General features: G+C 45.2%; 1 protein-coding gene across 1 annotated transcript in view; it reads left to right on the forward strand.

The window, feature by feature from the left end:
- Positions 1-483: 483 nt before the first annotated feature.
- LOC129704011 (fibroblast growth factor receptor 2-like) overlaps positions 484-15,571 on the forward strand; it is a 169,368-nt gene continuing 154,280 nt past the window's right edge. The window contains exon 1 of the mRNA XM_055646817.1: positions 484-605. The gene's annotated coding sequence lies outside the window, so the exon portion shown is untranslated. The remainder of the gene's footprint in view (positions 606-15,571) is intronic.

Consider the following 15,571-nt stretch of genomic DNA (forward strand, 5'->3'; position numbering starts at 1 on the left):
AGGTTGTGAATGACAAGGCACATTTATTCAGAGTAAAAGCAGTAGCTGCAAAGGAAATATAATGAAGATTGATACAAAATGCTGGCGTAACTCAGCGGGTCAGGTAGCATCTCTGGAGAGAAGGAATGGGTGACATCTCAGGTCGATACACTTCTTCAGACCGAGGAAATATAATGACTGGTATTTTAGATCAGCTCAGAATGTAAGAAATATGTTTAAAATGTGGTCACCTGTCACTTATCTGTTTAGACTTGGCATGTGATTAATAAAAAATGATATAAATTAAGAAAAATAATGACTAATGCCACATGTTCCATCGACATTCTGGGGTAAAATAACTTGCAGAGGTGAAAACAAATGAGAGAAATTAAATGGATACTTTTAAAGTGATGGTTTCCAATTCAACGTGTCTGTTCGTGTTAATATGATAAGAAAAATCTTGAAAGCTTATAACTTGTTTTCAGCGCCTGTGGAAAACCCAGTTCGCCTCTCAGTCCTGCGGGGTTGAGATCACGTGAGCGGAGTGAAGCTGGAATTCAGTAGTTTTAAGAAAACAAGCTGAAAGTTTAGGAATCGCACAACGCTGCTGTCAGTGTTTCACTTGGGTGAGTGCAAATAATTTCTTGCCATTCTGCATGCTTCTGCTTTAATTTAAATATAAAGGTGGAACGAGCCTTGCAGATGTCAATTAAAATAAACCTTTAAGCACATTGTAAAAGGCTGCTGCCAATATAATCGAGGCAGGAAAGGGCAGATATTTCTGAAAGCAGCGGAAGATGGCGACTCGAGCATCTTTCATTGCCTCCAGTTCCCGTGTAATGTTTCCTATGCAGTATCAACGTGTTCCGCGAGCTTTCTGCAAACTCTTTCAGCGCAGTCCCGTTGTACTTGAGGTAAAATGAACGAGCCAGTATAAATAAAGGTTCCATATCTTCCGTGTAAACATTGCTGATTAAAATAATATGCTGGAGCAGATTCCCACAACTGTATTATAAAATAACTTTCCAAAAAAAATGAATTCGCCTTTGCATGAAAAATGCTTCAACGACCAGTGGAAGCTTAAAATATCTAGGATCTTAAATCAAATTTAATTGGGGGGAAAATGTATTGAGTGTTGATGTGAGCAATGATGCCTAGTAGCAAGAAACGTGTGGGTAGGGATGTCGGTGAACACACACACACACACAGAGTATTACTGCAACTGTGTCAATGGAGACATCATCAGCCCAGGACTGCACATTTCAATTTCGCAGTAACACTGCGACATAGAAGACGAGGAGAACATTTTTGTTGTTCATTGATTTTGTGTTCTCGTAAGGTAGTGAGCTGGGCCACGAAGAGGCATGTGGGCTGAGCAGTCTGAAACTTGTACTGTAACCGCGGAATGCGGCCAAATAACTGTCAGAATTTATTCAATTTCCCCACAACGCAAGAATGTATGATATATATGTTTTTTTTTAATCTTACCCCGCCAGTATTAAAATAAATTAAATCACATCTAAACTTCCCTGCAGCATTATTTGCTATTCAATATCCTGCGTCGTTTACTTACAGCGAGACGTTTTTTTACAGCAGGAATAACACACTGCCACATCTCTGAAGACGTTTTGTTTTAATTTCATATTCTGAAGAAAGGGAGGTGTGCATTGAGTGGACGCTTTACGTGCCCGGTACTTTGGGTGTCGGCGAAAACTTTGGCCCGAGTGTGGTGAAGCTATGCTGTAATGGGGAGGGAGGGAGGGAGTCTCTGGCCCCCGTAGCAGAGCGGGCCGGGCCGCTGGCCGTTGCCCTGGTAACGGGGCCTGGCGCCCGCTCCGCCTGCCCTGCCCTGCTCTGCTCTGCTCTGACAGCTGGGAGACTGATAGCGCTGCCATTGTTTGGAAAAGCTCTCATTGTACGCAGTGGGTAAGCGCTCCGATGCGATTGTTATGTTAATGACACAGATGCAGGAATGCAGCAGCGTTGCCTCGCTTCTTCTACGCCGTCAAGTACTTTATTTTCCTTTTGGGACAAAGTTGCAGTTTGGGAGAAGGGTTGAAACGACAACTTACTGCCCTGTAATTTTGGATATCTTTGCATTTTAAATTAGCTGTTGCAACGTAAGCTTTCGGTCCACTTGTACTTGGCGGTAAGGGGTAGGAGAATGAAAATGTCGTTAAATACATCATGAAGTCCTAAACCAAAACAATATTAGAAGTATGTTTAATATATTTTAAAGCATAATCTTCCTTAAGGATAGAATTAGAATCGTGCCTTGATGAGGGACTTCGGGTTTTTTTTGTTTTTATTTATTGAACTTTTTATGTTTGTTTATTATTGAGTACTGTGTTTACAAACCTGTTGTGCTGCTGCAAATAAGAAGTTATTTGTTTGTTTCAGTACATATGACAATAACACACTCTTGACTCTCTTTTGACCGTTGAATACTAACTAGATCACTCAAATATTAGACAACTAGATCACTCAAATCACGTTTTTGCACAGAGGCTCATGAGAACCAGTGTGGGAATTTCATCAATTGTAGAAGAGTCATGGAGTCAACGTTTATAGAGAAAGTATGTAGGAATGAACAGCAGATGCTGGTTCACACCAAAGGTGCTGGAGTAACTCAGCGGGACTGACAGCATATCTGGAGAAAAGGAATTGGTGATGTTATGGGTCGAGACCCTTCTTCAGACTGAGAGTCAGGGGATAGAGATATGAAAAGATACAAAGAACAAATGAATGCAGACAAAAATGCTGGAGAAACTCAGCGGGTGAGGCAGCATCTATGGAGCGAAGGTCAACGTCATAGATTTGTTCGCTCCATAGATGCTGCCTCACCTGCTGAGTTTCTCCAGCATTTTTGTCTACCTTTGATTTTTCCAGCATCTGCAGTTCTTTCTTAAACAAGAACAAATGAATGAAAGGCGTGAAAAGGACAAATCAAAGCCAGAAACGATGATCAAGGAAAGGTGGAGCCCACAATGGTCCACAATTGGCTGTGGAGAAGGTGATAATGAATGGATAAAAACAGTGAAACTAAGTAGGGAGACAGTGAAACTAGTAGGATGACCAGAGTGGGGAGGCGGACGGAGGTTACTTGAAGTTAGAGAAATCAATATTCATACTGTTGGGTTGAAAGCTGCCAAGAGAAAGCCATTCAGTGTCGCATTGTAGAGTGGACATTGGAATCTTCAAAGGGAGTTTGGATTAAATCAGAGTAGAGAGTAGTGGGTATGGAACAAGATGCCAGAGTAGTTGAGGCAGTAACATTTAAATTACATTTGGACTGGTGCATTGATAGGAAAAGTTTCCTGTTAGCATTCTATGTTTTTATACCATTCCCATTCTCTTTTGAAGTACATTGAAATTGAAATTTTGATTCTTCGTGCTAAATGTTGCACTATCTAGCAATCTTACAAAATTTTGAGATTTTAAAAATCAAGTCTGCAATTCATCCCATCAGATAAATCATAAAAAGAGGTTTAATTTGACACTTAATTCACTTTCATATCTTCAGTATTAACAAAGTTATGGCCATTTTCATACTCTGAAATTAGCATCTTGTTCCCTATTGCTTTTCCATTGACTTAACTCAAAAGCTGTGATCGAGGACAGTCAAAAGCTCATAACGTTCTTAAAAATTAAGAGAACTGAATGAACATTTCCGTTTTTCTAGATTGAAGCATTCTGAAACAAATGTGAAACAATCTTACTTGGATGACCTGAAATTGGATGACCTGAAAGCATATAATTTGTTAGTTACCTAATTGTAGCTAATTACAAAATTCAATTACTAGATCTAAACATCTATCCATTTCTTAAGAAAAGGTTAACATTTTTTAAATAGCCTAAGTGTCCAAATAACATTCACACAAGACTTCATAATATAACATGATTTTTAAATCTCATTGTCATGAATTTATAGGCCAAATGGAAGGAATTTAGTGTTTAATTCCTGTAAATTAATGGCCATTTAAATCATCTTGCGAGTGAAATTTTGTGGAACGCGGTCGTTTGGAACGTTGCATTTGCGGTGAATTTAAACCCCATATCGGCAGGAAAAACACTGCCGGTTGGTATGGGGCCATAATCACATTTTCGCCGATAAAATTTTGATTAAAGTAATCCTAAGAAGCAAGTTTATATGTAAAATCCACGACTTACCTTATGTTTTGTCCACTATGTGAGATCCGTCCTGTTGTCGGCATTGACGGTGTTAGAAGTAGATTTATATTTTACTCCAGCAATTAAATTGTCCCGCGGTTTAAAAAAAAATTCAGAGAACGGCAGTCGGAACAATTTTTCAGCATCAGGTAGTAGCCCGAGAAAATATATCTCGCACAGGCAGGAGAAAACGGCATTTTAATCTGCCCCCCCCCCCCCCCCCCCCCCCCCCCCCCCCCTCAAAGGCGCCAAAGCACCGCTGAAGGTAAGTTTTGTAACATACCTACACTATCCTCTCTAAAAATGTGGTTATCCTAATTTCTCTGCTCCAAAGCATAATCGATTCTATCATCGGATTGAGCAAAGGATATTTCTATTCCACTTGGCAGCATTTCAAGTTGTAAATAAAATTAAGAAATGGCATGTTGAATCTCAGGATGTAGTTGGAATTTGGGCTCTTGAGTTAAGGTGCCCAATTATGCACATTTTAGAGTGGAAGTAAAGAGATTTGATACAGGCTTGCTAAGGCAGGACGTTAATCAAGAAAAATTGTTTGCTGTTTTATAGACCTCTAATTAAATTTAAAAAATGGAAATACACATTTTATTTGTGCTTTGTTTAAGTGACAGTCTAGTCACATCATTTAAATTGAGTTAACAACTAAAATAAATGCAAAGGAGTAAGTGGTGATAACTATGAAAATGCATTAGAGTAAACAGATGTAAAGCAAGGCCAGTACCATTGTAGGTTTGATGCAATGTAGCTGCTAGAGTATATCTGCATCAGCACCAACATGTACCAATATTTTCAAATATCATCATAGCTAAATTGCAAGATGAAAAAAAGGCTCCAGAGGGTATAACTGTTATATCACTCAATCCAAGATGTCATGACAAACCCAGTATCAATCAGTCCTAAATCTGAAAAGGCTATTTTGCACTATTACGGAAGTCATTGCGTCATCTCGCACCAGTCTTGTTGGTCAATAGCATGATGCATGGAAGAACTGCTGCATTTGAAATGCATTCCTTTATAGTTCAAAAATACAGTCTTATAAACAATAGTATCGACTGCTTCAGAATTATTAATGTTGCTAATTTTATTTGGGCCGGCCATCTGAACTTTTTAATGTAGTTTTTAACTTTTCTTTCTTTTTAATTAATTACTTTACAAGTAAGAGTAAGATGGAATATTATACAATTACTAGACCAAGTGCGGACCCGTTGGGCCCCGTCCCCCAACAAAATATTCCACCACTGACCCATAGCCCCCCACCTGCGCAGGCGCGGCTGAGGGGTTCCAGTTGTGACGCCAGAGAACCCTGTTGTGACACGAGTCACAGCAACCCTCCCCCAACTGTGGCTCGCCATTCCTCTTCCTACCCCTATCCTCCTCCATTCCCCCTCATTCCCCAGCACTCCCTCCCCTCCACTTCAACTCCCTTCTTACCCCTCTCCTCCTTCCCTCCCCCACTCCCTCCCTCACCTCTCCGTCCCTCTCCTTTCCCCTACTTTCCCCTCAGTCGCCCCCTCCCTCCATAACCCCTCTACCCTCCCTACCCCCTCCTCCCCTCCATCTCCCTGCTCCACCACTCCTCACCTTCCCTATCCCACTCCCCACACTCCCTCCTCACCTCCCCCACTGGCTTCCTCTCCTTCTATCCCCCACTTCCTACCTGCCTCCTCTTCGTCTATCCCCCTCCACCCCACTCTCCCTCCTCACCTCCCCCACTTTCCCCTCCCTCTCCCATCTGTAATCCCTCCTCTCCCTCCATCCCCTTGCTCCCCCACTCCTTACCTCCCCCTCCCACCCCCCACAATGAATATCGAGATTTAAAAAAAATAAAACATCCCCCCTATCCCACCCCCCTCACAATGAAAATCGCGATGTTTATTAAAAAAAGCTTATTTCGACTCATTACTGATTAAAAGTCTAAAAAAGTCAAAAGACTTTGAATTTAGACTTTGACAGTAATGTCGAGAAATAAAGCATAAAATGTTCAGTGAAGGTGTTCTCTGCCTAGAGGGGGAAAATGTGAATCAGAATATGTTAAAATTTTGTGAAAGTCGGCATTTTTAAAGCTTTAATCGCAAATAACCTGTCAAATATAGGATGAAATCTTCATTGCGGCTGATCACTGCTAGCTGAGCCATTGTGACGTCATCAGTTGAAGCGGGCCGTTTTAATTCCAAAGTCTTTTGACTTTTTTATACTTTTAATCAGTAATGAGTCAAAATAAGTCGAGAAATAAAGCATAAAATGTTCAGATAAGGTGGTCCCGGCCTCGAGGGGAAATATGTCAATCGGAATATATAAAAATTCCAATTGCACTTGTCCTACGTGTTGCAATAGCAATTCGCCCTCCCCCCTGCTAGTCGAGCCATTGTGACGTCATCAGTTGAAGCTGGTTTGTTTGAAATTCAAGGTGTTTTGATTTTGTTTAGTCTGAAATAAGTCGAGAAATAAAGCATAAAATGTTAAGTGAATGATCTCTGCCTAGAGGGGGAAAATGTGAATCAGAATATGAAAAATCTTGTGAAAGCTAGCATTTTTAAAGCTTTAATGAATAACGTGCCAAATATAGGAAGAAATCTTCACTGAGGCTGATTACTGCTAGCAGAGCCATTGTGATGTCATCAGTTGAAGCGTGGTTTTAATTTCAGTCTTTTGACTTTTTTAGACTTTTAATCAGTAATATGTTGAGAATAAGTCGAGAAATATAGCATAAAATTTTCAGATAAGGTGATCCCGGCCGCGAGGGGAAATATGTCATTCGGAATATGAAAAATGTTATCGTTACCGCGTAGTGTTTTTGCGAAGATGTAAAGACAACCCCACACACACACACACACACACACACACACACACACACACACACACACACACACACACACACACACACACACACACACACACACACACACACACACACACACACACACACACACACACACACACACATATATATATACACACTAGACCTAGTGCAGACCCATTGGGTCTGTTTCCCCAACGCGCGTTTGGGGGGGGGGGGGGGGGGGGGTCTGCGGCATCACACTCACACTAACCACCCCCTAGCCACACAGGTGGGGGGAGGGAGGGAAAGGGAGAGGGGAGGGAGGGGAGAGGGGGAGGAGGAGGGGTGGGGAGGGACAGGGGTAGGGTAAGGGGGGAGAAATAGATGAGGGGAGGAAGGGGTAAGGGGAGTAATGGAGGAGGGACAGAGGGGTAGGGGGAACGGGAAAGGGGGAAAGAGGAAGGGGGTGGGGCAGAGAGGGAAGGGGGTGGGGGAGGGAAGGACGAGAGGGAAGGGGGTGGGGAGAGGGATGGGGTAGGAGGGGAGGAGAGGTAGAGAGGGGTGAGGAGAGGGAGATGGAGAAGGGGAGGAGAGAGGGATGGGGGAGGGGGAGAGAAGGATGGGTGAGGGGGAGAGAGGGATGGGGAGGGGGAGAGAGGTGTGGGGAGGGGGGCGGAAGGAGATGGGGCAGGGGAGGGAGGGGGAAGAGTGTGGAGGGAGGGGAGAGGGGTGGGGGGGAGAGAGGGGAAATAGTGGGGAGGGGGAGGGACAGTCCATCTGTTCCCCATTCCCTTTCACCCCGAATACTCTTTCTCTATTCTCACGCACGTGATGACACAGGCTGCGGGGGTGGGGGGGAGGGGCTGGGGCTGGTGCAAAGGCATGTGTAAATGAATCCATTCCGTTTGGACATCTGTGAGCATTCGGCATTGTGACATCACATGATGGAATGTTCACCAGGGGCCGGGGCCGCTTCTATGGGTGAGAAGCCAGTTTTTTTTTAAATATTGTGGGGGGGGGGGGGGGGGGGGGGGGGGGGGGGGGGGGGGGGGGGGGGGGGGGGGGGGGGGGGGGGGAGAAGGAGAAGGATTTGATTAAAAATGTTGTACATAAACATGACAAAATGTAATCAGGAGCGGATACTTTGAAAGAAAAGTGAAATCTCTACCGAAATAGAAAAGATCTCGGCGATTCTGCGTCTGGTTTCGGAGTAGCAAGGAATCAAAGGAAGAGGAGTGCTATCCGCACGATATAGGAACGATCTTGCTCTCACCGATAAAATTGAATAGTATAATATATAAGAAGAACCCAATTATTCACAATACAATAAGAATTTGGAAACAAATAAAAGTATCCTTGAAATTAAATAATCTATCAGTACTAACCCCACTATTGAACAACCCCGCATTCAAACCATCTCTCATCGACAAAACATATCAACAATGGGATAGACTGGGGATTAGGAAAGTAGGGGATATGTATGAATTGGGCAAACTGTTATCATTTCAACATTTTAAATTAAAATTTAAACTGAAGGATAATCAATATTTTAAATATATACAGATATGTGACTTTATGAAGAAATATACACATAGATTTCAAACTATATTTTTAGACCCTTTAGAAGAAGCAATGAATATTAAGGCTGATTCACAAAATCTAATATCATACAGGTGCACAACCTTTTATCCGAAAGCCTTGGGACCAGACACTTTTCGTAATTCAGAATTTGTCGGTCTTCGGAATGGAAATTTTTTAGCGTAGATTTTAATGGCTGGCTCAGTGGTAGAGTGTTCGGCTCATATCCGCAAGGTCGCGAGTTTGCGCCTTGATCCAGGCAGTTACTCGGTCGCGAGTTTGAGTCTTCAATGTCGTTTTTTCTTGCAGAATAAATGTTTGTATGAAATGCAGTGCAGGAGAGGTGTACTGACTGTGTGGGCAGAACTTTGGAAGTGATTGCCCACCAGTCTAAAAAGCCGCTGTGTCTCCCTGTCCCTGGGATAGCAGGGGGCGATCAAACAGCACAATACCCCCCTCCCCCTCCAACTCCAGAGGAATCCGCTCCCCGATGGGCCGCTACGGCGACAAGTGGCAGTTTGCCCACAGCCCGAGCTGCGCCACCCCAAGAACACCTTGCACACCATCAGCTTCTGCCCCTACGTGTTCCTCTGGAGTTGGAGCGGGGCTGGGCTGGAGTTGCTGCTGGCTGTGGGTCTCTGGGATCTCCGTGCTTGCAGTGGGCCTGGGGGTCGCTGTCCTGTTGGTCCTGATGTCTCCGCCCTTGCCCCCTCCAAGTCTGCAACTGCAAACAACCCCACTCTCCTGCAAGGGCGGTACAGTTCCCGGAGGATAGCAGGTGGACGGAGACATCAGGACCAACAGGAACCTGCTCCCCGATGGACCCCTACGACGCCCCGAGCTGCGCCCCGTCATCCGCAACCCAGGTTCCTCTGTAGTTGGAGCGGGGCTGGGCTGGGCTGCTGCAGGCTGTGGGTCTCTGGGTTCTCCGTGCTTGCGGTGGGCCTGGTGGTCGACGTCCAATTGGTCCTGACGTCTCCGGTGACTGCACTGACCTGCAGCCATCGCCGACTTGAAGACAGTGCAAAGCCCCCGCGCTGGTGCAATGAGCGGGGAGCTGGAGAGGGGAGGGATGGGGTCACACACATGGCCGGGGAGCAGAGGGGTGTAGGTGGGGTGAAACTGAAGGGAGCGACAATCTGCTGCTGCCTGCTCGCTGAGTTAAAAAGTTCCCACGCAAGACTCACAATACACTGTGTATCGTGTCTACCGTGGGAACTTTTTAACTCAGCGGGCAGGTAGCAGCATATTGTCAATTATTAACCCTCCCGCGCAATATACCGTCACCTTCTCTTTTATGGATGGGGATTTAGTTCCCCTTTCTTCGAGGACCGACCGGAGGTTCCGCTGTCACCTCTGCGGGCCGCCCTTCGGTGAACGTCCTGTCTCCCTGTCCCTGGAATAGTAGGAGGCGATCAAACAGCACAATACCCCCCTGCCCTCCAACTCCAGAGGAATCCGCTCCCCGATGGGCCGCTATGGCGACAAGTGGCAGTTCGCCCACAGCCCGAGCTGCGCGTCCCCAAGAACAAGACGTAACCCTTGCACACCATCAGCTTCTGCCCATACGGGGAGCGTGTTCCTCTGGAGTTGGAACAGGGCTGGGCTGGAGTTGCTGATCTGGGATCTCCGTACTTGCAGTGGGCCTGGGGGTCGGTGTTCCGTTGGTCCTGACGTCCCCGGTGACTGGCACTGTGCTGCTAGCATCGCGACGTGAAGACAGTACAAAGCCCCCGCGCCGGTGCAATGAGCAGGGAGCTGGAGAGGGGAGGGAAGGGGTCACGCACATGGCCGGGATGCAGAGGGGTGTAGGTGGGGTGAAACTGAAGGGAGCGACAATCTACTGCTGCCTGCACGCTGAGTTAAAAAGTTCCCACGCAAGACTCACAATACACTGTGTATCGTGAGTCTACCGTGGGAACTTTTTAACTCAGCTGGCAGGTAGCAGCATATTGTCAATTATTAACCCTCCCGCGCAATATACCCTTACCTTCTCTTTTATGAATGGGGATTTAGTTCCCCTTTCTTCGAGGACCGACCGGAGGTTCCGCTGTCACCTCTGCGGGCCGCCCTCGGTGAACGTTTTCAAGGACCTTTCTTCAAGGACCGAAAAAATTTCGCTATTCGGAGGTTTTCGTTATTTGGATCTTCGGATAAAAGGTTGTGCACCTGTACTTTTATAATAATATATTAAATAAAGAATTACCCTCACCAGAAGCACTAAGAGAAGATTGGGAACATGAGCTAATGATAAAGATCTCGAAGGATAGATGGGAAAAGTATCTGATGAACACACATAATTGTTCTATAAATGCAAGACGTAATTTAATTCAACTCAAATTATTACATAGACTATATTATTCAAAAACGAGGTTGAATAAATTTTATCCAAACGTCTCTCCCAGATGCGTTAAATGTTTGTTTCAAAACGCTAATATAACACATTCATTTGTAGGATGTACAAAGTTGAATACATTTTGGAGCGATATATTTGATATATTTACAAAGCTTTTCAAGTCCACAATAGAACCTAAAACGGAATGGATTATATTTGGAATAATAGTAGAAGATATCAATTTAAATAAAGATCAAAACGTTTTGTTTAATTATGGGTTAATAATTGGAAAGAAATTGATGCTTAAATTTTGGAAAAATACAACCATACCAACTGTTAAAATGTGGATTAGGAATATGATGGACATAGCACGCCTTGAAGAAATGAGACTCCGACTAATAGATAAATATGACCAATTCTTAAGGAGTTGGTCTCCTTTCATCGACTTTTTGGAATCATGTGATGCAGTGGTACCGTAAAGATTGCTGATTTCAGTTCATGCCGTGGATAGATCTACATCTCCGAATAAAGATTTGAAAATTTATCTTTTGAGGGGCCTTCTCTCCTATTTCTACTTTCCACTTTTTCTTTTTTTTTATACACATACTTCACGTTTTTCTATTCTCTACCATCTATTTTTCCCCTTTTTCCCCTTTCTATTGTTTTCTTTTTCTTGTCTTGCTTACTTCCTTCTCAAAACCTAAAACTAGAGGTTGTACATAGAATGGATTACGGTATGACATAGTTGGCACCTAAAATTAGGTCCCACTGTACTGTTTTGTACTGTATTAACTTCTAATAAAATAAACAAACAAAAAAAAAAAAAGGAAGAAAGAAAGGCAGCCGGCAGCTGAACGCACGGACGCCGTACGCCGGCAGCCACACAGTTTTAAAGATAGACTAGACCAAGTGCAGACCCGTTGGGTCTGCTCCCCCAATGGTGTGATCCCCTAACCCAATATTCCACCATGCACCTGTCTCCTCCAATGGAACTGAAGCCGTTCTCAAAAGTAAGATTCCAGCACTGCCCTGCCTCTTTAAAAAAAAATCCAATGGCACCTCCCCTGCCTGCTGCAGCAGTGAAAAGTTCAGTGTTCCTGTCTTGCAAGTTTGTTTCGAAGTGTGTTGGAAGCTGACATGTAAATGGAGAAGCCTGTTTATTTTTGAAATACTTGGGGGTGGGTGGGGGGGGGGGGGGGGGGGAGAAGGATTTGATTAAAAACGTGTACTTCAACACGACGAAATGAAATGAGGAGCGGATACTTAGAAAGAAAAGCGAAATCTCTACCGAAATGGAAAATATCTCGGAGATTGAGCGTCTGGATTGGGCGTGGCAATGAATCAAAGGAAGAAATGCAGCCGGCAGCCGTACATGCAAATGAATCCATTTCGATTGGACATCTGCGAGCATCGGCCATTCCGATTGGACATCTGCGAGTATCGGGCACGAATCGAAAGGCAGGAAGGGCGCCGGTCGGCAGTCGGTCGGATGGCCCCAGAGTTTTATAGATATAATAGATAGATAGATAGATTTATATATATATCTATATTTAAAGCTGTGTGTGTGTGTGTTTCTGCCTGTCTTGTGGGTGCCAGCCTTTGATTCGTTGCTACGCCAACACCACATGCAGAAACGCCGAGATTTTTTCCATTTCGATAGAGATTTCACTTTTCATTCCAAGTATCCACTCCTGAATAAATTTCATCGTGTTTATGTACACATTTTTAATAAAATCCTTCTCCCCCCCCCCAAATTAAAAAAAAAACAGCCCTCAGCCAGAGAATGATTGGTGAACGTTCAATGCTGTGTGATGTCACAATGCCCAATGGAGCATTTACATATGCCTTTGCAGCAGCCCCAGCCCCTCAGCCCCCCCACCCCCGCAGCCTGTGTCGAAGCGCGTCATCACGTGTGTGGGAATAAAGAGGATTGGGGGTGATAAGGAATGGGGAACAGATGGACTGTCCCTACCCCTCCCCCTTCCACTCTCCCTCCCCCACTATTTCCCCACTCTCTCCCCACCCCTCTCCATCCCCCTCTCCCTCCACACTCTTCCCCCCCCCCCTCCCCTACCCCCTTCCCCTCCCCTCCTCTCCCCCCCCCCTCCCCCCACACCCCTCCCCCCACCTCCCGTCTCCCCTCTCCACCCCTCTCTCCCCCTCCATCTCCCCCTCCTCTCCCCCTCCCCTCTCCCTCTCCCTCTCCTCCCCCTCCTTCTCCCCTTTCCCCCCCCCCCTCCCCCACCCCCTCCCCTACCTCCCCTTCCCTCTCCCCCTTCCCCCCCCACCCCCTCCCCCCTCTCTCCCCATCCCCCTTCCCCTCTTCCCTCCCCCACCCCCCCTCCCCTCTCTCCCCTCCCTCCCCCTCTCTTCCCCCCCCCCTCTTCCACCACCTCTCCTTCCCCCTTCCCCCTGTCCCCCCTCTTCCTTTCTCACTTCCCCCTTCCCCCTCCCCCCCCCCTCCCCACTCCCCCTCCTCTCTTCCTCCCCAACCCCCCTCCCCCCCTCCCCCTCCCCCTGATCTTCCTCTCCTCTCCCTCTCCCCCCCTCCTCTCCTTCCCTACTTCTCCCCCCCCCTCTTACCCCCCCCCTCCCTCCATACTCTTCCTCCCCTCCCTCCCCTACCCCATGTCCCTCCCCCCATACCCCTCCCCCCTCCCTCCCCCCACTCTCCTCCTTCCCCCTCCCCCTCTCCTCCCTCTTTCCTCCCCCTCCCCACCCTCTCCCTCCCCCCCTCTCCCCCCCCATCTCCCTCTCCCTCTCCCCCCCTCTCTCCTCTCCTCCCACCCCATCCCTCTCCTCCCCCCCCCTCCTTCCCTCTTCTCCTCCCCCCCTCCCCCTCTCCTTTCCCCTCTCCCTCCACCTCTTCCCCTCCCTCCCCTACCCCATCTCCCTAATCCCCTCCCTAGTATACACATAAACACACGTACAAGATCAGACTTTTAATAAGTATATGATATAGATGTTATAAGTATCAAAAATATAATTTTAAAATTTAGTATGTAGAAAGAACAGGCTAAAATATATCAAACTATATTTTTTATCGAAATTTGGTGCTGGCTCGAAGGGCCGAATGGCCTTCTCCTCTATTTTCTATGTTTCTAATTTTTATGATGTAGTTGCATAACTTGGTAATAATCTTTTACCCAGAGTTTATTGTACAATCACAATCTCTGAGGCATATTTAATTTCATTTTTCGTACCTAAGGAATGTGGTGGAAATTTGAGCCATCTTTGAAGCTAGGGCTGCCTTCTCTGTAGAAAGGCTAAAAGGAGAGGTTGAATTATATGCCAACTTTGCATGCTTAATTATGTTATGCTTAAAATTAATGGTGAAATAATATTAAATGAGTATACTCCATCACTACGTAAGTTATATCTCGGTATCATTAACATGAGAGCACGATGGGGATTACTTTCCAGCCAAGAACTAGTGTTTCCTAAGTCTGGAATCATGTACCCTTTCTATTTCTCCTAATTAGTTTCTCAATTTCATTCCTGTATTAATTGAATTCAGGAAACCCACAAGCTGTTGATCTGGCTTCTGTTAATGTGTAGGGATCATCTGAACATCTGTGCATGTTTTAATAGGATTAGGGCATGTGGCTCCTTTATCCATCTCTGCCGCGCAATAAAATTACAAATGATCTAGTATCTTGTTTACTTCCCCTTTTGATCACCATACCATTCGATTCCCTAGTATCTAAAAATACATTGAATGTGGCTTTGATTAATTATAGAGTAATTCCTCCTTACAGATTAATTTCCCGACTAGCTTTGTATCATCAGCAAACTCAAATATATTATGCTCCAATGTACATAGATTCTAAATAACATAAATCCTGGTACTGATTGCAGGGCATCCTATCTATTACATCCCGCCAATGTTTATTCATATTCTCTTTTTATTTTGTTAACTAATCCCCCAACCATATTGGTATTGCCCAAGATAGACACAAAAAGCTATAGTATCTCAGCGGGACAGGCAGCTTCTCTGGAGAGAAGGAATGGGTGAAGCTTCGGGTTGAGACCCTTCTTCAGACTGGTAAGGGATAACGGAAACGAGAGAGCTGAAACGTCACCCATTCCTTCTCGCCTGTGTAAATAGCACGTTCTAAGCTTCCCCCAGTCTAGTTTCAGTCAATAAAATACTGAGTCAAACACTTGCGCATCTAAACTTTATTTTGGAAAACACAATAATAGTTCCCCACTACTATATCTAACCACCACTGGTTTGATCCTTGTATCTGCATGGCCAAGCCCTTCTAGCCTCGTGCAAGCAGAGAAACTCCAAAAGGTCACACTGTCCTAAGCGTTCTCCCTGAAGATTGACACAGGACCTCGTGGGAGCTACCTTTTATAGGTCCCCGAACCTTGAGGGGCCAAATCATCTGGGAGTGGTCTCTTTACAATCCAATAACAGATATCGATTAACACAGTACATGATAAACATTTCCTAACCCAATAATACAGTAACTAATACAATGTATCTGACAAAGTTTCTAGATGCAAGTTAACAGAGATGAATTATGCAACATGTGCCTAGATGTTCAAGAAACCCAGACAAGGTTCAACACTTAACCCAATAAACATCTAGCAAAGTAAAGCTTTGCTGTACAAGATGTGTATGTCTGGTTTGCATTCACCCAATCCGCTTCATGCAATTTACACCTAATTGTAAGAATCTGCAGAAGTCCCATTCTTTCCAGGCA

The sequence above is a fragment of the Leucoraja erinacea genome, chromosome 15 (genome assembly GCF_028641065.1).
Source record: "Leucoraja erinacea ecotype New England chromosome 15, Leri_hhj_1, whole genome shotgun sequence".
NCBI lineage: Eukaryota > Metazoa > Chordata > Chondrichthyes > Rajiformes > Rajidae > Leucoraja > Leucoraja erinaceus.